The 25,979-nt window shown below is 40.9% G+C and overlaps 1 long non-coding RNA gene across 1 annotated transcript in view; it reads left to right on the top strand.

Annotated features, from left to right (window-relative positions):
* The window catches only part of LOC128438106 (uncharacterized), a 92,357-nt gene that overhangs the window by 40,234 nt on the left and 26,144 nt on the right, over positions 1 to 25,979 (top strand). The window contains exon 2 of the long non-coding RNA XR_008338287.1: positions 12,954 to 13,038. This is a non-coding gene — a long non-coding RNA (uncharacterized LOC128438106). The remainder of the gene's footprint in view (positions 1 to 12,953; positions 13,039 to 25,979) is intronic.

The following is a 25,979-nucleotide window of genomic DNA, read 5'->3' as shown; positions in this document are numbered from 1 at the left end:
CCAGTGAACAGTAGCAGAACCATGTGGCCACCAGCAGGGTAGAAGAACACGACTTATGCTCTCTCATTGTGTATTGTGTCCTCAGGCGCTGCATTGTGCGTCCACATCCGTCTCCTGGACTGGTTGTCAATCAAAATGATAATGCTCGCTTCCTGTAAAGGCACAATGTCTCTGATGTGGAGGGCACAACAACAGTGGCTTTTTTTAACCTCGTGAATTGTGCGTATTGTTCCAGTGTGCTGAGTATTTAATGGTTTCACACAGGAGGACAAGACACAGTTCAGGGAGGTTGTTAATTCCACAATATTTCAAATAATGAACAGCAGCTTCATGTTTCCCTTCACCTGCAACATGGAGGTCAGGGCTCAGTCGTTAAAACATACACATTGAACTTTTAGTAATGCTAGGACCTGCTCAAAGCCGTGTGAACAAGTCAGATGCTTTTAGATGTATTACGTGGAGAGAGGACGTCTTAATACTGTTCTAGCTCTCAGATTGTCTTTTATAAAAAATATATTGTGTATGTTGACCAGTGGCTTGTTGCAGGTATTCTTGTAACAGTTTGTATGCTGAGCTATATTTTGTGAAAACAGGAAAAACAGGAAAAAAAGAAATTCAAATATATTTTTAGCTGTGAAACATCTTGTTTAGTACATGTCATGGACACATTCATTATCGGGTTGAGATAAGTTGGGCTTTACTACAAACCCAACACACACTGTATGATGGTTCACCAAGAGATTGCCCGTTTCCTTATTATTCTGCATGTCCACATTTACAGTACTTCTGACACTGCCAGCGATGGTGTGTCTAAATTCAGGGGCTGTCTCCTTTGTGGGCCTTGTAGACCGTGAAGGCAGTACAGATATAGGGTAGAATTTACTTGATTCAAGCTTGTCTCGCCCTTACTACCCCTTTTTAACATTGCTCTTCAGTTGAGTTGAAACATTAGACTCAATCATCAGACATCTCGTCACTTGCTGGTGCAATTAATGTGACAAGGTGTAATGAATCCTTGTATCGGTTGGCCTGAGAAGGATCCACCTGTTGGAGAGGAGGTGGATGGATGAGGATAAGCCTTTGAAATGGGACAATCTAGCTGTGCCGGTGTCTTTAAAGCAGCCTCTGAAGGATGTGGACGCTGGACACACAGAAGACACAGCTATTGTGTGTCAAAATCCTCTCTCCCCAACCAGGTGAGGCAGATAGAGTCTGATTCTGAAGGTTTCTCATTCATAATTAACTTATATATCCAATCATCATCTCACCCGCACTGTCAGTGCTCACATTTGCTGCGGTGATATTCAACTTGAGCAGGTGACCAGTCCCATACTGGGCAGAGACCTTCAGTAATATCTCTCCCGCTCTTGCCAACACACAGACTCACACAAACAAATTGACAATGGACACATCTGTAAACTGAGTCTTTGTGAACACAAATGATGGGTGTGATGATTTGCATATTGAGCGGTGAAGTGAGATCCAATCACAAGTGGTCACAGGAGACACATTCATTCTAATGCCAGGTGTGAACAGACAAAGTAAAAGCTTTGCGCCTGTGATCAGGACAGATGCTAATACCAGGTCTGAGCAGGGCCATTGAGACAGTCACAGGCGATCTGGGGTTTTTACATCACCAACTAAAACATTAGGACTGAAATATTTCCATATTAAATGCAAATATGTCAGCACATAAGTAAAAGTAATAAATAACTAATAATGTTTCCACATTCCGCACTAGTATGTCACATACTGGCCCGTTCCTATAAATAATGGAATGAGCTCATTTGATTTATTATTATATATTAAACGTTTCTCAAAGGACTGATTCTCCACACACACTGCATTTTAACTGATGTGCCGATTGATCTAATATTCTCCAGCATCATAGTTATAGACTGTTTAACAATCCAACAGGTTTCTTTTGACTGCGCTTCATGTGGCTCGACAGTGAGAGAGCGGATCCGCAGGATTTTGTGGATTTACGACCCGAGCTCTTGTGCAGAGGAGAAAACTGATGCTGTTTGACAGCAGCACAGACAGACTGCCACAAAACTCCCTCATGAGGGAGAACCCTGAGATGTGGAAGTCCACCTCTGCTCCTCATCCTCCATCATCCCTATTTCCTATCCTTCTTGTCCTTTTGCTCTTTCTCTCCCCACTGAATCTCCTTCTGTCTTTCTCCCGTCTCTCATCTTGGATTCCTTCCCCTGGCAGGCTGCAGACGCCATTCAAATTAGATGTAGCTTGTGTTGGCTGATGTGACACCAACAAAAAATGTGAAAGACGGGATATTTATTTCTCTGCCTGCAAACAGAGAAGATTGTCACATTGTGGCTGTGGTATAGGGAGATGTCTGGCTGTTACTGAGCTGCGTGAATGTAATAAATAGGATTAGTGTGTGTGTGTGTCTACGTGCAAGTGTGGTATTTTTTCCAAACTTGTGAAGCTCATTAGTTGTGTGCTATGATTTCTGGGGGAAAAAAGGTCTGGCAGCTATTGCAAGACATCATCTACCGCACGTTACGCTACAGTTTGGTCTCCTGCTACCACGGTGAAGGTTCCTGCTGAAAGACGAAAACTTGCTTTGAGCTGCGTGGCCCACTTTCTGTCTACCTGCGCTGTCTTATCTTCCTGCTCTCACTTCATGCCTTCATCTCAACACCTTTCGTTCTGTCCTCCAACACAAAGATTAATGATTTGAGACACATTATTACACCATTTGATGAGCTGAGCAGCCTTTCATTCATCCGCCTGCCGCAGCTCAGACCTGCTATGATTCGGCACAATGTTGTTTGTTTACCTTTATGTAATAGTTTAGACTATTTATGCAGCTTCAACTTTGGAAGCTGCCACTCTGAATACCAATCTGCTCTGTTGTGTTGCAATGCCGCTGCTGCCTCGATATATACCGCTCCTGGATGGGTGCCAGACTAAGATATATGGCTGAAGGCTTTAAATAGATGTCAGAAAGGTCTGCACTTGCACTTTCTATTGGGAGAATTCAATATACTGTAACTTTGTTGGGCGTGAAAGGAGAGCTGAGTTAGGTCCGAGGGTATAAATGGACTGAAATGCACTGAATGTGCAAAATATTTGGGACATGATATTGAGTTGCTGCCCCGCTGTGGAATTCCAAAAATGTAAATTGTCTGCTTCTCTTTTGCAAGGAAATTCAGGAGGGAATAATGTCTTTTACCTGGATTCACCTCATCTTTCTACTACTATTATGCACATATTTATATCTGAGTCAGATTTGGAAAATTCGCGTTCATTGGGGTGACAGGGCAATTAAATATTGAATCTTATAATAGAACGCAAGGCAGATTGAGCAAAAGGAGGGGTGGTTGTATGTATGTATGTGTGTGTGTGTGTGTGTGTGTGTGTGTGTGTGTGTGTGTGTGTGTGCCTGTTTTTGTTACCTCTTAAAGACCTTTTCCAGCATAAACACTGACTTTATCAGGACCAATAGACCTTATGGGGACCTAAACTTGGCCCTTTTATTGCAAGACTTTTGAGGGCTTGTTTAAGGTTAGGGGTAAGATGTCAAAGTGGTCAAGTTAGGTTTAGGGCTGGGCGTGATTTTGTTATGGTCAAGTTTGGGGATAGGCTGAAAATAAATTAAAATAAATTCAAAGTCTTAATAAGGATAGCTGCACAAACCTGTGCGTGTGTTAAAAACTCGCGGCCCCATTTTTTTGCGCATTTTTCAGTGCTATAGAGAGGGTGTCAGGGAGAGTGAAGACATTCTGCAGTGCACTAAGTCTGTCTGAATGGGTTCTCACTCTGCCATTGCATGCGTTGCTCCAGTTTTCATAACAGCATTGAATCACCATTTCCATTTCTCTAATTCTTTCCATCTTATGTTGCAGGCAGCAGACTTGGCAACTTTTGTTTGACACATTGCTTGTGCCAAAAAAAGCTGTGTGTGTGTGTGTGTGTGTGTGTGTATATGTGTTTGTACCTGTACAGATATCATTGTGAGGACCATTTCGAGTCTACAACCTACAGAGTGAAGACATTTTGTCCGGTCCTCACTTTCGTACCCACTTTTAATGGGCTGTTTGATGGTTAAGACTTAGTTTTGGGGTTAGGGTTAGAATTTGGTTAGGCTTAGGGTAAGGCATTAAGCTGTGATGGTTAGGTTAAGGGACTAGGGAATGCATTAGGCCAAAGAATTTCCTCACAAGGAAAGATGTAAAACGTCTGTGTGTTTACTGGCTAATTCATAAACCATAATAGGGAACTATAGCTTTTAGTGCCATATCAAGTAGAAGTGCCTTTGTACATTTCTGTCTGGGAGCATCTAATTTACAAACTCTCAGGGGTGAGAGTGGAAGTTGCTGCTTCTTTAGCTGCTGTTTGATTGTTTCAAAAGGGAAAAAGCATTTTTCAGAAGAACTGTCATGTATTTTGTTTTTTATTATTATGTGTATGGCTTTGTGAGGCCCTAGAGTAGGACATTATCAATATAAATCTATGTTACTATGAGAACAAAACAAATTAATTTGTGTTTTGAGGATTTTCTGCAACCGCAGCACTAACCTTCTTCTTATTATCCACATGCCCAAGATAGCTGAATATTTTATGACCGAAGATGGAGCAAAGAGACAATAGGTCATAAAGTCAAACACACCTGTCTTAAATCTGTTCCATAGTTTTAAAATTAGATCCGCTCTCTGCAGAGAGTCGTTTTACACCAAAGGGAAACACATCTGAAACTTCACAGCCATTGAATCCAGTCTTTGAGGCACTTTTTACTAGTTCCCATTATTCCACGGCAGAATTCTTTTTTGAGGAAAATCTATTCTGTCAAGGTGAGCTTTGGAAGAGTTGCTCTAGTATTAACATTCATAAGAATGAATCAATCAGCCAGCCACTCTGAGTGAGTAAAGTGATGAGGGAGCAAAAGTCCTGATGGTTTTTTCTCTTTCTGCTGTAGGGCTTTAATTTTGGTTCTTTCCTGTCACCGAAATCCAGTAAGACCCTCCACCGCCTCCACTCCCCCACCCCGACTATCCCCTGATCCCATTAGCAGCACACTCCTGGGACCTCTGATCAACCATGCAAGGTTACTCGGCCATTGACAAAAGACACCGGTTAGAGCATTCGATTATGGCCTTAAAGGTTCAGTATCCTTTAAATAAATGATAGGATGAATGAAGTTCCATCTCTTGCCTCATTGGCAGCCAAATAATGCAACGTAGATGGTGGAGAAGAGAATTTATTGCTCAGATTTGGATGTGTGCTAAATATGATGCACTTGACAGAGATTATACTTACCCTACATATAAAACAAACAAGCTATTATGTATTAATCTAGGGTTGGTAATCCTGGCAAAGCTAGCAAAAGCAGGTTACACTTTGAGACCGATACATCCCTCCCCCTCCCATCAGCCATTCTGTCAACGCTATGGCGCCAAAACACATGGAAATGCACTGACAACTAGCTAGTAGACATCTTTACTGTGACTATCACTAACCTCTGTCTGATGTCTGTGCTTCAGAGGTGTATGTCTCTCCAGCTGAAGACTATTGGTCCTGCACAGTAAGAACCCAGGCAGGGTGCATGCAGGCAAACAGGTCGGTTAGGGATGGACACTTACACAAACAAATAATTTCATTCAGGCCAAATGTTGATTACAGTTCTTTGAGGACCACAGACATCTGCTTTTTTACCTTATTTATTGATGGCTATCAGGATGATTATATTTATACTATAAAAAGTGTTTCAGAAACAAATTACCAACTATATACATACAAACTATAGCTTTAATTCTGTCTTCTGATCATATTATGATAAGTGATTAAAGTAGAAATTAAACATGATAAGTATAACATTTGTATTACAAATACTTTCAAAAGGTCAGTTACATTATTTACAGCCTCAGCTTTCATTTAGTTATAATACGATTTACATTAAATGTGGGAATAAACCTTCTGGAGTGACTCACATCTGTGAACTCCCTCCCTCCGGTCAGTGTGTATGTTGGTTAGTGTCATTGATAAAGAAGCAAGATCCCCTCGCAAATGACTTCCACATTACGTCATGTCACAGCATCAATTAACCTCCACCCACCGAGTCTGCAGAGGTCTGCAGCCAATCTCTGCTGAAGCCAAGAGCCACAGACAGTGAAGATAACCGGAGGATGTGTTGCAGAAGGGCTCATACAGTAGACACGAGTTTGAGTCTCGTGTCTTCTAGGAAAGTCAATGCCGTGAATCTGATGAAGACATGAGCAGCTCTGTGTAGTAGCTTAATAAGTTCAAATCATTTTTAAAATATTGCATTTTTTTAAGGTGAAAAAACACTGAATTGACAGTATCCACAGCTCAGTATGTTTTCTCCACTGTTCCTTGTGTTCCTCTATGGTAACAGAGAGTGTGCTCCCTAACATTTCAAAATAGAGTTTATCTTTCAGCTCTGTCTATCATATGTTTCTGGAACCCCTGCTGATGCACATGGATCTGAAACTAATACAATCCAATGTGTGTTTTACATCCATAGCTATGAAAACATTTTTGCTCCACTCTTCACAATCTTGCATGTCTTTTTTTATGGTTCATTATCAGTGACAGAAGGATCACTAATTTCCCAAAGTGCACTTCCACACACGTAGCCAAACTGTGAGGCCTGGAACCATATGGTCCTGCTTGTCCCCCCCCCCTTCTACCACTGTATCTTCACCACAGCCTCTTTCCCCAGCAGGTGATCAGACACACTCGCAGCATGTTCAGGGCCAGGGGTTACACTGCAGCTATTAACTCTGTCTCTGTACCTCACACAGTGTATGTGCAGGAATTTGCAGTATGACTGCGGCTTTTGAATATTTTCTTGACCTACTGGCTACAAGAAAAGAATCCGCGAATCCTTATGTTTGGATTTTCTTTGCCAAATAAATTTTTTCTGGACGATAAGTGACGTATTGATTAGTTCAGCTCTCATTCCTGGTGCTGTGAAACTGAGTGGCATATGTCGCAAAACAACACCAAAATATGTTATGCTTGGCTGAACTGGAAAAGTTCTAATCAAATCAATCACGATCTACATGAAGTATATAACTTAAACATCTGCTGATGAGAAAAATAGCAGCAGATGAATTCATCTATGTGCAGCGACAATGAGACTATTACTTTTCTCATATTAATACATGAAGTGTTCTGTGACATCTTCTTCTGCAATGGTTCAGTGGAACCCAACAGAAGAGGCTCCTCCAGCTGTTTATCTCAATGAGCTAACTTCTAATATTTGCATAATGACAGTGGATAGAGACGTGCAGTCAACCTGCATTTCCTTTTATGATTATCTTGAAATTGTCTTGAAATATGTGTAACACTAATTGACTGCCTGAACACCTGACAGATCAGCTAAAACTTGTCTTACCAGGTAGAGTACCCCCCAACCCCCAGGACTTCAGCTCTTGCACGTCGTGGGGTCTTCCTCAAAGTGTAAAGCTACTCAGTCAGACTGAGATCAGGTCATTGACTCGACCAGTCGAGGGAATCCCACATCCTCACCTTGAACAGCTCTTTGGCTGCTTTGGCAGTACGTTGTAGATCCTTGTCCTTGTCCTGCTGAGTGATGAAATGTGGTCCATTGAGTTTTGATGCATGTGGCTGAATCTGATCACAGATCATGCTCCTGTATCCCTCTGCATTCATCTTGTTGCTTCTGTCAGCAGTGAAACCATCTATCAATAAAAGCCAGTGTGTCTGTTCCATTGGAGTCGAACATGCCTGAGCAGTGACAGACTGACTGCCATGATTGACTGATGAGGTGGTGGCTTTGGGTCATGAGCTGCTCCTTGTTACTCCTCACTTTCATCTTGGGCTAATCAGTTTTTGTAATTTCAAAGAACTTTGATTTAGTGAATCTTGCCTGTGTGTTGTTATGCCTCCGGGCTGACAACAACCAGCAGCTGAAGGCGTTACGTTTTCGGGTGGTCAGCTGGCCGTCCTGTCCCAGTCTTGTAGATATGTCAAGAAAGCCTTGAGGGAATTTTTATAATTTGGTACAAATCTTCAGTTCGATTGTCAAGGTCACTATGAATTATAAAATATGTTTTTGGTATTATGAATGCAACATCTCATGAACACCGTGAGGGAATTTCTTAAAATATGGTATGAGCGTTCAGCTAGACTCAAGAATGACTTGATTAGAATTTCGAGTTCAAACATCAAGGTAAATAAAGTCATTTTTTGCCTTGTGAATATGTTATCTTGCCTTGAGAAAATCATTTAAAATCCTAATTTCAGTCGTCGAAGGTAAAGGTTATGGTGACCTTCTATGAATTTAGTATGAATACATGTACATACATTCTGGATTGTGCTCTTGACTTATCTGTAGTTAAAAAGGATATTCCTTCTCCAAGCTTATGATTCTTCCTGCATTCTGCTAGTTCTTTTTCCAACATCGACTGTTGGGTACACGCTTTAAAAATACAGTTGTGATGTAAAACTAGAAAACATAAAATCAACTTAGTTTGAAGTCATTCAGATAGTTTTTTTTCGAGTCATTTTTATCCTCTTCACTTCATTGATCTTCATTCTGAAAAATGGAAACACTCATTATTCCCCAGGTGTCAGCTCTGTCCAAGAAACATTTAGACGCCAAGTATCAAGTTACTTTTTAACCTTTGCAATTTGGGCACTGTTTGTTCAAGAGGCTATATTTGTGTATACAAGTCTAACACAAGGACATGTTCAACAATTTAGACCCCACATTGGTATGTGCCGTGGCTGTTGTACAGTCTGGTGTTGCTCCAGTGAACCGTGACAGAATATACTGAATCGAATTCTCGCCTTGTCTGAGTTTCCTCTGTTCAGTGTTCGATTCCTGTTTGTCTTAACCTGCCGTCACGCCTTTATTTAAGCTTCCTCGAGTCGTCTGTATTTTGGAACAAAGTCTAGATTTTCTGTCAGACCAGCGAGGCCTGCCTGGACGTTTCTGCCTGGTCGCTCTGCAAGTGCCCAGCAGACTGTGACTTGGGAGTGGAGGCTGGGTGTGTGGGGGGAGGGGCACTGGGTCTGGCAGCCATAGATGGAGGAGCAGGTGGGGCGGGCCGGCTCCTCCGACCCCTCATAGCCCCATCTGGACAGTGGGGATGGGGGGTGGGGGGTTGTCATTTAGGAATGCAGGGCCAGAGCAGAGGAGCAAATAGCTTTTTAATCAATCATATTCCCAGTAAAAGCCACTCCCAGAAGCCACTTGCCTACTTTCATTCTATTTATGGATGCTGCCCACCTCTGACCACTGTGTGTGTGTGTGTGTGTGTGTGTGTGTGTGTGTGTGTGTGTGTGTGTGTGTGTGTGTGTGTGTGTGTGTGTGTGTGTGTGTGTGTGTGTGTGTGTGTGTGTGTGTGAGGAAAAGAGGAGGAAAAGAAGACGATGGCAGTGAGCTTCATTGACCTCTTCAAGTCAGTAAAAACAGAATTTTTTTTTTCCACTCGTCTTAAGTCAAAGCCTGTGTGGGATGTGTTTTTCTCAAACAATTCAGAGAGCTACAAGGACCTTGTAATAGACGTGTGGTTACAGATTACATGAAGGCCGATAACAAGCTTTTTGATATCAATCTGTTCCCTTGTATCTGCAGCATGCACTGATTCTAGGGCGATGAAACGTGAGCATTGACAACAAAAGGGAAAACCGTCTCCACTAATAACTACCACAGAGCTCCACTCAAAACATGTCATCTGCCTTAATAGAAGCCCAACAATGCTGTAATGTGATCGTTTTCCTAGCTCCAGTTTCTTGCAACTATTCAGAGTCTGATGCCCAGTGTTGAGTCTGACACCAACAGGCGCTACTGTGCAGTGTGCACCCGTAATAAATTATGACTCAGCCCAAAGCTGCCACTGATTGTTGGATGTATTTTCTAAGATGCCTTTGTTTCAAACTAATCTGCCCCTGGGGGCTGTTGAAAAGAAAGTTCAAGTCTGTGTTTGCTTGCTCTGTAGAACACATCTTTTTTTTGTTCTTTTCATAAAGCATTGAATCACCCCTTTATAAAAACAACACCAAGAAAAAACAACCCTTCAGCTGTAATGGTGTCACATAAAAGATCCTGCAAAATGAGCACTACCAGTGAATGAGGCGGCCGCTTGCAAGCACTTCTGTCACTTTCCCTCGCAAGCCCCCTGGGAATTGTAAATGTCGTCCCATTCGCAGCAAGGCAGGGTTTTTTATGCTGTGGACTGAAAATCGTTTTTTGAGAATGTACGCCTGTTTTATATGACTCTGTAGTTGTAGAAGGTGCAAGGAAAGAACCTAAATTAGTTTAGAAAATCTCTTACTTGGAACTTCATCTGTTTCCTTCACAGCAGCTCTAGGGAGCTTAGCGCAGACACGACACAACCCCAGAAAACATCTTCACCGAAGGGACAAAGATTTCAGAGATAAAACTGAATCAGTGCAAGCAAATAACAAATGCAGTGTAATCAGTGTTTCTTCAGTTGGTTTGGTTTTCTGTATTTGCAGCCGAACAAAAATGTTGATGATTGGGGAGGACTTCATTTAAATGTGTTTTATTGATCTGCTTGTGCTTCATTTAGTTGCAGCCATCACAGTCGTTTACTTAGACACTGTGGATATATGCAACGTGTGACATTTTCACATGTAGCGGACAGAATGTATCTAAGTACATCTTCTTTGTTACTGTACTTAAGTACATTTTCAAGCATCTGTACTTTACCTAAGACGATTTGTTTTCAGTTAGTTTTCACTTTTACCCTACAGACACTTTTTATAAAACTAAAAGCACTAAAGTTTGAAGACTTGGTTGATCTCAAAATGGGTCAAATAATGTATAAAGCAAGAAATCTGCTATTATCCAGTGGTATTTAGCTGCTGTTTCAAATGGAAGAGCAGATGTTTAAAACCAATATACTGAACACATGAAATGGATAAGAGTGGAGGTGAAATAGCACAATGAAAAAGAGAATAGAATGTGAAAATGCTTATCTTTGCTCTATAGTTTTATCTGCTCTCTCGTTGAGTCATGAACTTTTATGTCTGCTGATTGTGATTAAGCTGTTTATGATGAATGTTTGAATAATGAGTCATTTCACCAATGTCTTGAAGAAAGATGAGTATTTCCTTCTTCCTACTCCTTTTTGGACATTTATTTATTTTGACTATTTGTTGTAAATCTAGTGCATATTTTAGTTTTATTTATTTATTAAGAACATGTCCAAAATATGAAGCTAACCTAGAACCTACATATATCTTTGCTTTCCTAACTTCTACATTTTTATGATGCATTTCATATTATTGCATCTTAAAATGGATCAGAAGAGACTAAATCAATATAACTTTGCAAATATTTTCAGCAGCATCATCTGCAGCATTCTTTATTAATATAACAGTCTGAACTACCCTAGTATTAAATAAAATATACAGTAAACAGAGTTAATGATGTGGTAGACGTGAGGGAATAGGCTACACTGACAAGTGGTTACTTTTGATACATATAATATATTTAAAAGCAAATACTTTGCTCAAGTAGAAAAGTAATTGTGGTACTTTTATTTCAGTACATTTATGTTGCAAATGTTTCCTCCCCGGGTATCAGCAGTGCTCAGCTAACTGTTACTGAAGGAGACAGAGAGAGAACAGAGTCAGTTAAAGAGCTCAGAGAGAGAAGAGGGAGGGATGATGGAGACGGAGGTCAAGTGCTCAGCTGGAGGTCCTGTGTTCTCTCGCCCCCTGACCAAACAGGACAGCAGCCTCACCACCTCATGCTGCTGCCCTCAAGTAGAACTCCCGGCCTTTTATTCACGTAGGTCACCCCTTCACCACTTGTTCACAAAGGTTCTCCAGCATCTCATTCAGACCAGTGATAGACTGATACCGTCAGTGATGATCTTAAATTATAAATGTAATAGCTGACAGTCATTACTGTCAGCTGCTGATGTGCTTCCTTCACCACAGGAAGTCAATCTTCCCTTATTAATTTTAATCGTATTAAGTAAATGATTAAGGACTATTGCAGACTCAGGTAGTGTCAGGATATGAGTCTGTGTATGAGGATATGAGGGAAACCTGCCTCAGTCTGCCTTGTTCTTGGCTCGACCACAACAAGAGTTCACTTACTGACTGACCGACATTACAGTATAAGCATCCTCATTGGCTGTTGCTCTTTCAAAATTAATTGGTACCAACAGTTTCTATTATGTCATCAGGGGCGTTTACAGTCGGTGCTGCCAATTTTGTTCCTGCTGCTAGATTTACTGCCTTTTCAAACCTCTTCACTGCCTTATTTTAGAAACAAATCTTGTGATATTTATTGGGGGGGCAAAGCCTAATAACTTATTGTACAAAAGATTCACCAGCACAGACCAACAAGGTTGGGCTCTCCCTCCGCACTCCACTTCTCTTTATGGGTGTGGACATTTCTCGTCTTATGGTTTTCATCAATTCTGTCTAGCACCTGGACAGTGTAGATGTGCGTGCTTTTGTCTACTTTCTGAACAACTCTTTGCTGACCACGCAGCAGCTGACATACTCAATAATGAGCTTCTAACTTCCTCTCTGAGTGATCATCCTAACAAGTACAAAGAACGACATCAAAGCACTGTTGTCTTGGATATTATCAGAGGATGTTGTGGTTTTAAAATCAAGATTTGGCCGTTCAGTTGGAACAGGTTTTCTGGAACTATTCATAAAGCTGTTGTCTTAATGGACCATGTTTAAGTCAATATTTTATCACCTGCTTTGGTTTGACTTAAATAAAATGTTGGGGCCATAGGTAGCATTGATTAAAATGATTTTTTCATACAGACATTGGAATATAAGCTCATAAGCTTTCTTGCACTTTGTTAGTTAAATACTTTTCATTGTTTCTTAAATACATTTAATTGGCCTTTATAAATATGTTCAACTGTTTACCAAAATGCGAAACGTGTTATTTAAAGATTAATTCAGGAATCTCATATATTTTTCTCTCTGTTTTTCAGGTGGAGCGTCTCAAGTGTCGTGACTCTGGAGTGATAAATGTTAACCTCGCCTGATTTTTGTATGGGTCATTCTCCTCAGACAAAGGTGAGTTCAACCTCCTTTCAAACTGTTGTACAGTGGTTTACTACACTGAATTTATATAACTGTTATCAAAATCATTTAAATACACTGAAGGTCCCCCAAAAGATAAAAGACAACACACAGTCAGAATGATAGACTGCCAGTGTGACGATGTCTGGTGGCAGGCTCGTAAACCTTCATGTTGAGGATTAGATGATGCTGATGTCATGTTTTATTATAATAAGCCCAGAGTGAATTTCAAAGCACTTGAGATGTATCGGATTTCTGGGATTATTTAAGTAGTTGATACCATTTTTGGTAAAATGGATCCCATTCTGCCATTTGGGAATAAAGTCCAATTATACACTGTTGTGTCCTGTTAGGGATTTCTGTCGCAGACCCCTAATAACAGCTGTACTATAACTTCCCAGCTTCTGTTTAGTGACTTTCTCGGGCTGCCCTTGCTTTCACTGTTTTCCAAAGGGCTGATGTTCTCATTTCAAAGAGGCAGAATCATGTTTCGTTGCCACCTGACAAACAATTCAGGCCTTGATGTTGGTTGGTTGCCTGGGAGCTTTATACTGAGGTTGAACCTCTCTGTGGAAGAATAGAAGAAAAAGAAAGTTCAGCAAAATGGTCAGCCTTTTCTTTAGTCACTTTGACAAAAGGACTCTCTTTAGTCGTTGATTTAGAAGAAGTCGCTACAGTACGCTGTTTCTCTTTCCTGCTGAGAAAATGTTAATCTTGTTCCTGGCAGCTCAAAGCAGTCATTTGGTGACGTGGCTAGAGACAAAAAGCTGATCCAGACTCCAGGTCATGTTTTGTTTCTGTCATGGTCTCGTACTTCTTTTGAGGGAGTGAGCTACTGCGCTGGCAGATTTTAAGGAACCAGTACATCACCAGAGTTGTGTCTGTGCAACTGAACCAGGAGCTGCAGCCTGGCCTCAGATGAGATATCTGTTCAGAGACCTGACATTAGGGACTCGATTTCAAGACAGCATAAAACATTTCACTTGATTTGACGGTTCTTTGACGTGCACTGTATCGCCGCCAACTCACACAGCATCCTTAATTGAGCTCTTAGATATTATTATTTTAAAAACGTGGGTGAAATATCTCTTTAAAAAAATATCTGAAATAGTTTAGCTTTATTTTAAGATGAGTACACCTTATACAATTGATGTCTTAAATGTATGTATTATCGTCTTTGACTTTTATGAACAAGCAGAGCAATGACATTTTGTTGTTTATTGTATTTAATTTCAGTAGCATATTCACCTTTGTTATGTGATGGAAATTCTCAGACTGGAGTTGCCTTTGAGTCTTTTTAATAGCAAGCTCTGCAGAGGTTACCCAACAAGAACGGGTGCTCAAAATGGAACTGGCCGCAAGTTCACAAAAGCCAGAACTTATAATTAGAGAAGTTTCATAAAACAACATGAAAAAAGATATGCCAAAACTAATACGAAGAGAGGCTTCATAAAACATAATATTTAATAAAGACATGAAATCATCATCTGTGTCTATCTGCTGTGTCCGTCTGATGTAGCAATCTCCCTGTTTGTCAAGGTCACAGCAGTGAGACAGCTGGTCAGTTGAATTTTCCCTTACAGTTACTTCAGGTTATCCGGGCTCAACACTTTATTTTATAGTTGCATAGCAACCTTAAACAAAAGCGCCACTTTTCACGATCTTTTACCTTCTTGATTTGTTACAAGATGCAGAGAGATAGCTGCTCTTTGCATTCAGATGTAGTATGCGTGATCACAGCTGAATGGAATCATTAAAAACTTTTTTCCTTTTTAGTACTCTGTTCATTGTGACCTTTCTTTGTAAAACTTCAGAAGCTGCTTCAGCATTTACAAATATATAAAACCACCCTTTGGTGTAGCTGCAGAAATCTCCTGGGGTACACAGGTTCAGTTTGTACGTAAATGCTGGTCAGGGGAGGTTAAGTGCACTGATATAAGGACGCAGCAGTTATCCTTCCAGGAGCACCACTTCTCAAACCAAGGTCATATCATCCTTGAATTCCACGCCCTTTCAAAAGGTCATTGGTTTAATTAAGTCTCTGGAGCCTCACTGAGATAAAGGCAATTTTAATAATGTGGAAATACATAGTATTCAAGTGGCAAGATGCCAATTATGACTGTCACTGACTGCTTGTGTCGTGTGAACCAATATGACTTTTAACTCTTGTTCTGAAAGGTTTTATGAAACAGGACTTCAAGCAAAGCAACTTGTTAAATATCATTTATGAAGATACTTAAGTCATCTCAGTTCTTTATGTTATATATATTTAATATATGTTACATGGCAGCACATAGGCCTTTTAACGATGTCACGAAACAGAATTCATTCCTCTAACATATTCTATTGTTTGTAACCCAGAAGGGAGGGAAAATTCCCACTGTGGCTTAACAATGTGAAATTGACCTAATAAGGATCTATAGCTTGTAAATGTTGAACTGAACTGTGGGTTCATTTTGTAACATAGTCTGTATAGTTGTGGTACCACCCACCATTAATATACATGTTGGTGAAGTGACTTACATAGTTTCCTGTCCCAGTAGGTATGAAGTATGTATTCTCTGCAGGTCATGTGCACACAGCCCGGCCCATGCTCTCACTGCACATGACCCGAGTGTTCAGCCAGAGAAACTTACACCACTGAATCAGAGAGCATAGTCAGAGGTTGGTGAGCAAGTCACGTTAACTCTGCCTCTACCAGTTTTAAATCAGTGCATGTTAATGTGTTTTTGGGGAGTAGCTTTGACTAGAGGGCTGATGGGAGGGGGTGGGATGGACTGGTTTTACAAAGTGTAGCCTGCTCTTGCTTGCTTTTCTAAGATTATCAACCCTAGCCTTAATAGACAAAATTGTGAATCTTTTATTAAAAAAATCGATGAACCAACCATGGATGGTGATGGTGGATCCTGATCATGGACAATGGTGTTGGATGATGATGGTGGATTGTTGATCGGGGTGGTGGATAGTGATTGTGGTGGCAGTTGATAGTGGACTATGATTACAACAAGATTGCTTGATATACAATATGACTTCTCACCTATTCTACCATTAGTGACAATAACTTACGGGTTAAGGACCGAGGAACTCCCACCTTGTTAAGCCCTATGAGACAAATTATGATTTGTTGATATGGACTTTTCAAATAAAATTTGATTGATTGATTGATTTTAGTCTTATATAATAATATATCTTGCATGCCTGTTGTGACTTGAAAATAAATCTTATTTTGGAGCTTGAAAGACTGTGTTGATCTGACGCTGTGCTGGCTGTGAAATGCTTGGTATGAGAAGCTGGGTGTGAGTAGGGTGACAAGCCAACTGCATGACTAACCAGTCCATACAGTACATTATATTATGTTCCTCTCCGTGTACATATGTTCCATGTTCAGTTGTATCATTTTACTGTGTAACTTGGTCACTTCAGGATAGATATGCCAGGGTCAATAAATAGCAGCACATTAATAGCAGCAAGCCTCCCGTCCATCATTCCTTCACAAGATAGTTTGAGTGTTTCAGTGTCCGACTGAGCTCAGTTACATCAAGTTTCTGTACACACAGAAATTGTGACATTAGCAGCAGGTAGCCAGTAACTAGCTGGTTGGACTTTCAGTTCACACGCATGTCACACATGCTTATGCTAAAAGTGTTCACCAAAGCTCAGCTCCATCTCTTCAGCTGAAAGGAAATTTAAATGTTCCATTAAGTGTTGACATTACCCTCTCAGTGTTGATTGTGCAGAGGAGGAGATTTAATAAGGCAGCTCCAGCCAGGACTACTTAATTTTTTCTCCATCCCTCTGTTTGTGTCTCGCTGACACCTCTGAGAAGCCAGTGTTTTGTTTTCATTTGAAGGAAGAGGCACCGCTGGCCCTCGGCCCACTGAGCTCCAGCAGCATGGCCTGATTTCAACATAATTTAGATAGAAGAGGATTTATTAAAGTTAATCTTACTTTTTATTGAGCAGATACACACTCATTCAATTTTATTTTTGGTGCCTTCCCTGCCTCTTTCAAGCCACATTTTTACATGATTAATAAGAACAATTCCACAGGAGAATTTCTACTCCAAGTGACATTTAGGCCATGTCGCCTTCAGAATGATTTCTTGTCAGCCGGTCCCTCAGCTTCAGGAAGTGTTCAAACACTGGTTATTACTCATTTTGATTCATTCAATGTCAGAATGAGCCTGAGGATGCTGTTTATCATTTGGTGCACTGAAGGCATGTTAATGGGCCAGGGAAAAAACGACTTTAATAAGTAAATGTACACCGAGTGAGAGGAGCTGTTTTACAACTGGATCCAGCTCCATGAATCGGTTGAGACAGGATGAAATGGGTTTGTAGCCACGCAGTCAACTTCCGCCCACAGTCCAATATGCAATCTTTTTGAGGAAATTGCAGGTTGTAATGATGAAGCCCTCAAGTTATTCCTGTCTGTGTTTAATACAGTAATGAGTGTAACCGTGCTTAGAACATGCCATTTCCAACACCTCATGTGAGGCAAAGAACCAAAAAAAGAATCCTTAAAAGATTGCATGTTTGGCTTCAGTAAGTGTGGATCAGGAGATGTGGCTGGTGTAAAGCTGATACTTCCAGAGGCTCCAGACGTGAATGTGGTCAGGTTCAGTTGAAAACCTGAACCAAGGTTTGTGTGTACATGCTGCACAGTCAACCTGCCAGTGCCGCAACTAAATATATCCTGTTCTGTCACAATTTAATAAGACTATAGAAAGGCTGTGGGACCAGCTGCTCCTTTCCAGTGGAACTGTTTGAATAGGATTGAAGCAAAGTGTATGTTTACAGCTTCTCTCAGTAATAATTACATCCCCTTCAGCGGTGCAAAGAGAACATGCACTTAGCTCCAGCAGGCCTTGCGTTGCGGGGGATGATTGTGGGTGTTTTATTAAATGGTCACAAATTACGGTCCCTCCCCTAGGGGGATTGCCGTCTTCACTTTGTGACTTGCCACACTTTCTTTTTTATTTTGTGTTGCAGTGGAGAGTGGCAGTGTTTCCCCTGAGCTGTGCCTCTGTCGTAATGGTATGAAAAGTTTGGGCTCTTGCTCTGGTGGCAGAAAAGGTCACTGTCCACCACCAGACTATGTTTCCAATGTCTCCTCAGGGCATGTTTGTTGCCTTTCCACAATCCCTCCTGAAAGCAGTGAGTTGGAATATAGTGTGTCTGGTTGTCAGAGTAAAGATGTTTCATTACAACCTGGTAAAAGGTAGACTGGACTTTTAGAGTCTAAAGCCACTGCTCATGGGATCATGTCCCTACAACCTTGGAATCGACCCATAGTAATGTGCCATGGACAGGCTAGTAGACCGTTGTCAAGGTGAGGAGAATAATCTCTAAAATGTAAATCCAGATAATTAACCAGAGGGGCGAATGAAGAACGAATGAAAATATCCGCTTTAGATGTTATGGAGTTTCTCAGCTCAGATACAACAGGAGATTATTCACTGCAGTGAGTGGGTGAGTTGATAATGTTTTCGAACACGTGACAGACATAAAACAAAAATTATTATAAATATATCAAGGCAGACTGTGCTGTAAACACAAAGATGTCCTGCGCCACCCGTCACCTGAACACTCCAGAGATTTCTGTGTTGTTGTGAATGCGTATTAGTTCCTTATATGTGAGATGCAAACTCCGGAGAAAGTCCAGACCTCACTGTGCTGACATTCTCTGGAGTTCATGTCTCAAAACGGCTTATAGTACACAGTGATGAAATGGTTATGATGGGAATTTTACCATGGCCACATTTGCATTATCTTGTAATACATTTGCTTCTTTTTTTATTCACAGAGGGAAACTGAGTTTTATTATGCTATGATATTATGATTTATATATGAGTTCCAGTCACTGTGTCACATTGGGAGTAGGTGCACCCCACAAGTGTGACTGGGTATTCCTGCAGCTAATTAGCAGCAGAGAATAGTTACTCTTGAATTACTGAGATATACTGATACTAATTGTAGTAGCAAGTCCTAATCCTGACTTTCTGGCCTTCCGTTGCCTTACACCCAACTCATTTGCAGATGTACCAAAACCATATGAATTTCCACAGCAGCACCCCCAGCCTGAAAGGGTTGCAGCTGTGGTCAGAACCATTAGCTATTGTGTATACTGTCACAGCATGAGTTTTGTAAATGAGCAATGTTAATTGTCAGATCATCTCTCCTTTCTGTAGTGTCTGCAGAATGTAGCACTTATCAGGCAGTGTATTATAATTCTCTTGAAGATTGGCCCAATAACAAAGCATATTGTAAAGTATTGCCTTGGGAAAAGAATCTCACTGTGACCTTTCAGGCCCCTGGAGTGCAGGGTATTAAATAGTGTTTCAAAGTGATTCATTCTAAACTTATATGGTCCTTTTCATACCATATCATTAATGATAGGGATTTAAAAAAATCTCCATAACCGTGCCCATCAAAATAAAAAATGCATTTACATGCCCCAATATGCCATCTGCCACATACTGCCAAATGTTCCTCACACACATGGGTGCCTGGTGAAGATGCAGCAGAGAGTGGCGGCGGTAGAGGACCAGCGAGCAGAACTAATCCAGGGATCTCCTGTGTGGTGTGTACGGCTGGCTGTCCTTCACGCCTCACACCTCACCAATTGGGACAGCACACCCACGGCCTCACGCGTAAATGGGGAGGGTTAGAGCCTCGGATACCGGTCTCAATCCATTATCGCCACATATCGTGTAGTTTAGACTTACCTTAAGGGGCCCAGCAGGTAACATATGAAGTTTGAGGATTGTTTTATAATAGGTATGGCTTGATTTTCTTTGAATTCTATATTTTGTGGTCATAGTTATCTATAATAGACACTACAAAAGAAATAAAAGACAGAACCATTGTTACTTCCACTCATGGGAATGCGTTGGACTTAGACAGATGGGAAATCTTTGCTGCTCTGATTTCAACAAAAATATAATGTTCTTATAAGAATATTGGAGATTATCCCAAAGGCTTCAGTTATAATACTGATATTTTTTAAGTGTCATCTTATAGAGTCTGTAACTTTCCACTTCACTTTATATGAAGTCCTTGTTAGAGCTACAGCCCTTCAGAGACCTGCTAATTTGGTTTTAATATTGCAGCTTCATTTCGCCTGTCATTACAAAACTTACAAAATGATACATGAGGACACTGAACAAAGCCTCGTCCTCTTAACTGCCAAAGGAGAGAAATTGGGGGATGAACACTGCCTTTGTATTAATGGGATTGCTGTGTTCTTTTTCAGCTACAAAGAGGGGAAGCTCCCTGCTTCTGATTGCCTCCCAACTGATTTCAGCTCCTCCATATTTTATACCAGTGTGTTACTACAAATCCTCAGTATTCATTGGGTGTTTTAATCCGAATGTATCAGATTCTTTCATATGACAGACAAGTAACAAAGAGCCAAGACTTAGTGTACATCATGTCACTTACGTTCCTGAAATCTTTTGTGTCTGAATCACTTTGGTCATGTTATTTTGTTAATAAACTGGACACATTATAACCATAAACCTTTAAAGCCTATTTATCTGCCTTCATTTGAATAAATGAAAAGACTTGAAAAGTGAAGTGCTCGAATCTACATTCAGTGTTTTTTCTATTGGCTACGAGACGTAAAAAAATATTTGGAGTTGTGTGTCTAACCAACTTTTCAATTAGCTCTGATTTGATCTCCACCAGCTGCCTCCTCAGCTGCTAAATGCATATATTTGTTCACCAGCCATTTGTTTGTTTATCTGCTGTCTGGTGCTGCACAAGTTTTTTTATCCGTTTTTTTTTTTAGCTTGAAACAGTTTCAGACTTAAAATGGATCAAATTAGCCGAACAAAAAAAAGAGATGCTAAAATGCTCATATATTTAAGATGAACTAGAGTGATTATTCTCAGTGGGTTTGTACCTTTGCGTGCCCCCTTTCACAGTACACATCGACATTTACTTCATGTTTAATATTAGAATATAAGTTGTAAAGGCTTAAACCGTCTATAGATAACAAAAACAGTGTGTCTATCATACCAGTTGTAGATCATACTGACTACCGAATTATTTGATGAAATGCCAATACTGGCATTTCATCCCTAACCCTAACCCTAACCAATACAGTATGTTAGTCAGCCACATACTTTAATGCTTGAGGAATACAATGTACCAGTTCTCCAAATAAGTTTTGGTAAAACTTTTTGTAACTTATTGAGGTTGTTGCTTCTTCTTGGAAGCAAGGCTATTTTCTAAGTCGTAACAATAAGACCAGAGTCCATCTGTTTCTCTTTTTCACATGTTTGTTCGTGGACGGATCGACCCAGTGAAGCCAGGCCAGAATAAACCTCTCAGTGCTGACTTTGCCCATACCGCTCAAGATACAGCCTACTACTTTCATTCTTCTTTTATTTGAAATATTATTGCTTTATTCTCTCAGCAAAACACACTGTGCTTTCATCTCTCACAACAGCCTGAGTGTGTGTGTGTACTCTTGTACAGCTTTGTGAGGACCAGTTTGAGTCTACAACCTATGGAGTGAGGACATTTTGGGAAAGTGAGGACCTTTTGGCCGTTCCTCACTTTGTGACTCCCCCTTTAATGGACTTTTCGGGGATTAAGACTTGGTTTTAGGGTTAGGATTTGAATTAGGTTAAGGGTTAGGGTTAGGCATTTAGTTTGGATGGTTGGGGTAAGGGGCTAGGGATAGCGGCTAGGCTATCCCTAGTGGCTATACAAACGTGTGGGTGTGGGTGTATGCGTGAGGAAGGAAGTTCAGCCTCCAGTTCTGCAAAAACACTGCACTGGAATGTTAATTGGTATGAGTGGTCTGCCTCTCAGATAAGACACAAGGCCGCTTTTAATAAACCAAAGATCAGGATGTCCCACTGCCTTGCCCCTCTGAGACAAGGGGGAGGAAGAGGTTGTGTTTCTGTCTGTGTGTTTGTGTGTGTGTGTGTGTGTGTGTGTGTGTGTGTGTGTGTGTGTGTGTGTGTGTGTGTGTGTGTGTGTGTGTGTGTGTGTGTGTGTGTGTGTGTGTGTGTGTGCGCAAAGAGTTTGCTGCCCTGCCCCTCTCCCACTCAGCTCCACATTTCGTTGCCTCATAACAAATAGAACAACAGAAATATCACTGAGTGTGAGGTGATTGATGGAGAGACTCAGAGCGCATGTATTATTAAGACTGGAGTAGCAAGGTTTTGAAGTTATGCTAATGAGGAACCCTTTGGTGCTACAAATCGAACCGTTATTTGAATAATTTCTCTGCCGGTCCCGCCTCTTCTCCCCCCTTTCTCACCCGTACCTTCTCTCTTCCATCTCCTTTTCATTCCGCTACAGTCACACGTTCAAGGACACGGAGTTGGCATGAAGCTGGGTTCCTGCTGTTTAAGGGAGGTGATGGTAGATTAGATAGCAGCTACAGAAAACTCAGCATGGACATGTGAAGGCAGGCTTCAGCCACCACTTGCAACCTATAATAAAGAGCTCGTTTTATGTTAATCTCCTGCTTCCTTACATACTGCATATACAGGTCGCTACAGAACACATGTAATAAATTAGAATAAACCACATGTACAATATATTTATGTATGCATACTTATGCAGTGCACACATAACCCCACACAATCATCCCTCAGTGCTTCTATAGAAGAGAATCACAGGATATAATCATAAAAACACAAACTATGAATCACAGAATGATGAGCTTTGATAATCTTTATTATTATATGACATACTTACAGTCAAGCAGTAAAGTAGTGATCAGATGAAACAACTGCATTATAAGTCAATACCGACTGGTTGGAACTTTAGGAGTCAGTCAGTAGTCGGTTCCAAAGCCAATAGGTAGAAATAGAGGTATGTCAGGATCAGTGAACCATGTCCTCTTCTTTGTTACCTGGTTAGAACCCTGGTGGCCGGGTTTTGAATTAGTTGCAGATGGATTGGAGCAAATAAATTTGGCCTTTTTAGACCTAAAACACGTTTTCATCCACCACTCACCTTCTCTGCTGCCGAAACCCCGATCCCTGCCTTCATCGCATCCAGAAATCAACTATTGCAATAGCGTTCTTTATGGTACATCTGCCTCAAAGACATGCTCCACCACCACACCACTTACGCAGCCTTCGCTCCTCTGATGCCCAGCTCTTCTCCATTCCACACATGACCAAGCTTTGGATCTGGGGTGACAGAGCTTTCTCAATGGTTGCCCTCTCCCTCTGGAACTCTCTCCCCCAGCACATCAGAAACTGCAGCGCGCCGTCTACTTTCAAATCCCTTCTTCAACATAAAAACTCTTCAGAAATGCTTTCTATATATGATTGTGTTAATTGTATGAGGCAAGAATGACGTTGTTATATTTTCTCATTTCTAATATTATTCTAAGAAGATATTCTTGGTGGAATGGTGGAAGGAGCTCCCCATCGACATCTGGACATGAGATGTCGGACTTTAATTATGATAATTGGACTTTAATTTGCGGTTTTCATAACATGTCCTGTCTTAGTTATAGTGTTTTTTACAGTAAAGCCCTTTCCGTGGATTAACACCTGTTTATGACACTTGTGGAATACATTTTGTGTTTGTGTTTTTCCAACTTTGACTAACAGCTAGGACATGGTTTGGCCTTAACTTAATGTTCCTTAAAGTATCTTTTTTTACCATGTCTTTCCTATAAATTCCACGTCAAGTGTCTTTTAGTTCCATGAAACACACCATACAAATAATAAATACTAATGAGACTGTGCAAAGTCCGCTGGGATACTTTCCCCCTGCAACCCTCAAAGGTTAACCGGTTTTGTTAACAAATGGGTGTCTGGGCTTATTATCAGTGTTTCTGGTTTATTACAATTTTAGGAGGAAATGTTTTAGATGTTGTGAGGACAAATACTGGCCTAATGCATTCCCTAGCCCCTTACCCAACTTTAACCATCACAGCTAAATTTCTAACCCTAACCTAAACTAGTCAACCCTAACCCTAACCCTAACCCTAATTTGTGAGGACCAGACAAAATGTCCTCACAACTTTAAATGGCCTCATATTGATGGCATTGAACCAATAATCGACCAAACTTTAGATAGACATGTGCACAAACACAAAAACACACATACACGCACAACTAGTCCGAGCTTCAGTATTCAGCCTGTGGTTATGGCGGTTAATCTATCATTACGCTTCAAACTGTGTAACTCTCTCTACACCCTGAGGCCGAGTGCAATGAGTTGAAATAACAACCAATAAAGCAGTGTTTGGACTCTGCAACCTTCCAGAGCTTGCAGTGTCAATATGCTCTCCCACATTTGATTTGGTGGAATCCACAATAGTTTTGGAGCAGCTGCACTTTGACTGATGCTATTGACTTGTGTGAAGTAGGGCCAGGGATAATTGTGTTGTAGAGGGAGTGTAAAGTCAAGATGGTGGATAATGCACGTCTTGATTGCACGTAATAACAAAAAATCGCCTGAGTTTGTTCACAGACACTGAGATTTGTTGTGTTTTGTTTTCATTTAGCAGTGTTTCTCCCACAAATATGATCTTAAATATGTAATATTAAGAGAGTCTTCAAATGCAGAACAATTTTAAACTGAAATTGTTTGGACTGCAACAGTTCGGGAAAGTGAAAATACATCAGGCAACAAGAATCTGCACGTAAATATACAGGTGTGAGAGTGTGTGTATTTGTGAAAAGTCCGATATGCGGTACATTGCCACCCTCTCACAGCTGTAATGGGACAGAACAGGCAGGGAGCACCTCTCAATGAGCTCTAATTTCCACAAGCTCCTCGCTGAAGTGACCTGCAAATGAAGAGCACTTTGTATATGAAGGGTGCTCACTTGGGTAAAGCAGGACTCGTACTGTTGTGATGATGCATCATGTGTGTCAAAGTGCGTAGATCAATGGCACCTTGTCAACAGATGCCAAACTTAAGCGCGTAACTGACAAGTGAGGATCAAAACATGGCACTTTCAGATTTTCCAGGCCGGAGGTGATTTTGTTGGATTGCTGACGGGTGACGATTTATCCCTCAACTGACTCCTAGTAGAGGCCCACAGCAAGACCTCCGGGCCCCAGAGAGACCACACACGGAGCAGGGAGGTGGAGGTCGACAGAGTCTCTGCCTCTCAGCCGTTGATCTCTCTCGGTTGTGTGTACATTTCATCCCCCAGGCACTCATATTAGACCACCTGCTAAAGACGTGAGGCCCTGATATCTTCTATTGTTCTGTGTGGCTCCTGATCAAATCAAATCTAAATAGTGATCTAGGGGTGTAACGTGAAACATGCAAAGATATCAGTTTGGAGCTTTCGTGAGCCTTTGTTAAACTGAGAGTGACATAAATATAGGAATATAATTATCATGAATCAGACGAAACAAAGCAAAATAATAAACAGCCATTAATACACAATGAAATGTTCCAGAACTGTCTGATGCAACAAAGAAGATTTTTTTTAGAACAAAAACCAGAAGTACTTGAATGTGGTACAGAAGGATGGCATATTTTCCCATGTTTACATTGACACACAAAAATCCACAAGGTATTCATCACACTATCTGATTGTCTGACTGAGATTCCACAAAGATTTTATTAGACCTTTCTCACAGAGTGTGACACGCAGTGAACTTGCAAGATTGCTGTTATCGCACAGTCCATAGGAGCCAATCTGAGAGCGAGTGTCTATAAACTTGGAGTAAAGCCTTAAATGATGAAGGCAGCACATGGTCAGATTGTCTAGTGACCGAGCAATGAATTGTAGTTCATCCAACTAAGATTGAGTGGTATTGTTTTGCTTCTCTTTTATCCACAGTTTCTACATCAGTGAACTTTATTGCATTTCACCTTGTACCATTTTTGAAGGGGTACTCCAAGCTCTGGGGATTTAGTTTTGAGAAAAAAGTTGGCTCAATTGTTTTTTGCATAGTCTCTTTGTATGAGTCACGCTCATACTTTGTTTGT

The sequence above is a fragment of the Pleuronectes platessa genome, chromosome 4 (genome assembly GCF_947347685.1).
Source record: "Pleuronectes platessa chromosome 4, fPlePla1.1, whole genome shotgun sequence".
NCBI lineage: Eukaryota > Metazoa > Chordata > Actinopteri > Pleuronectiformes > Pleuronectidae > Pleuronectes > Pleuronectes platessa.
The sequence above is the reverse complement of the archived record's forward strand: the minus strand, read 5'-3'. Positions and strand labels throughout refer to the sequence as shown.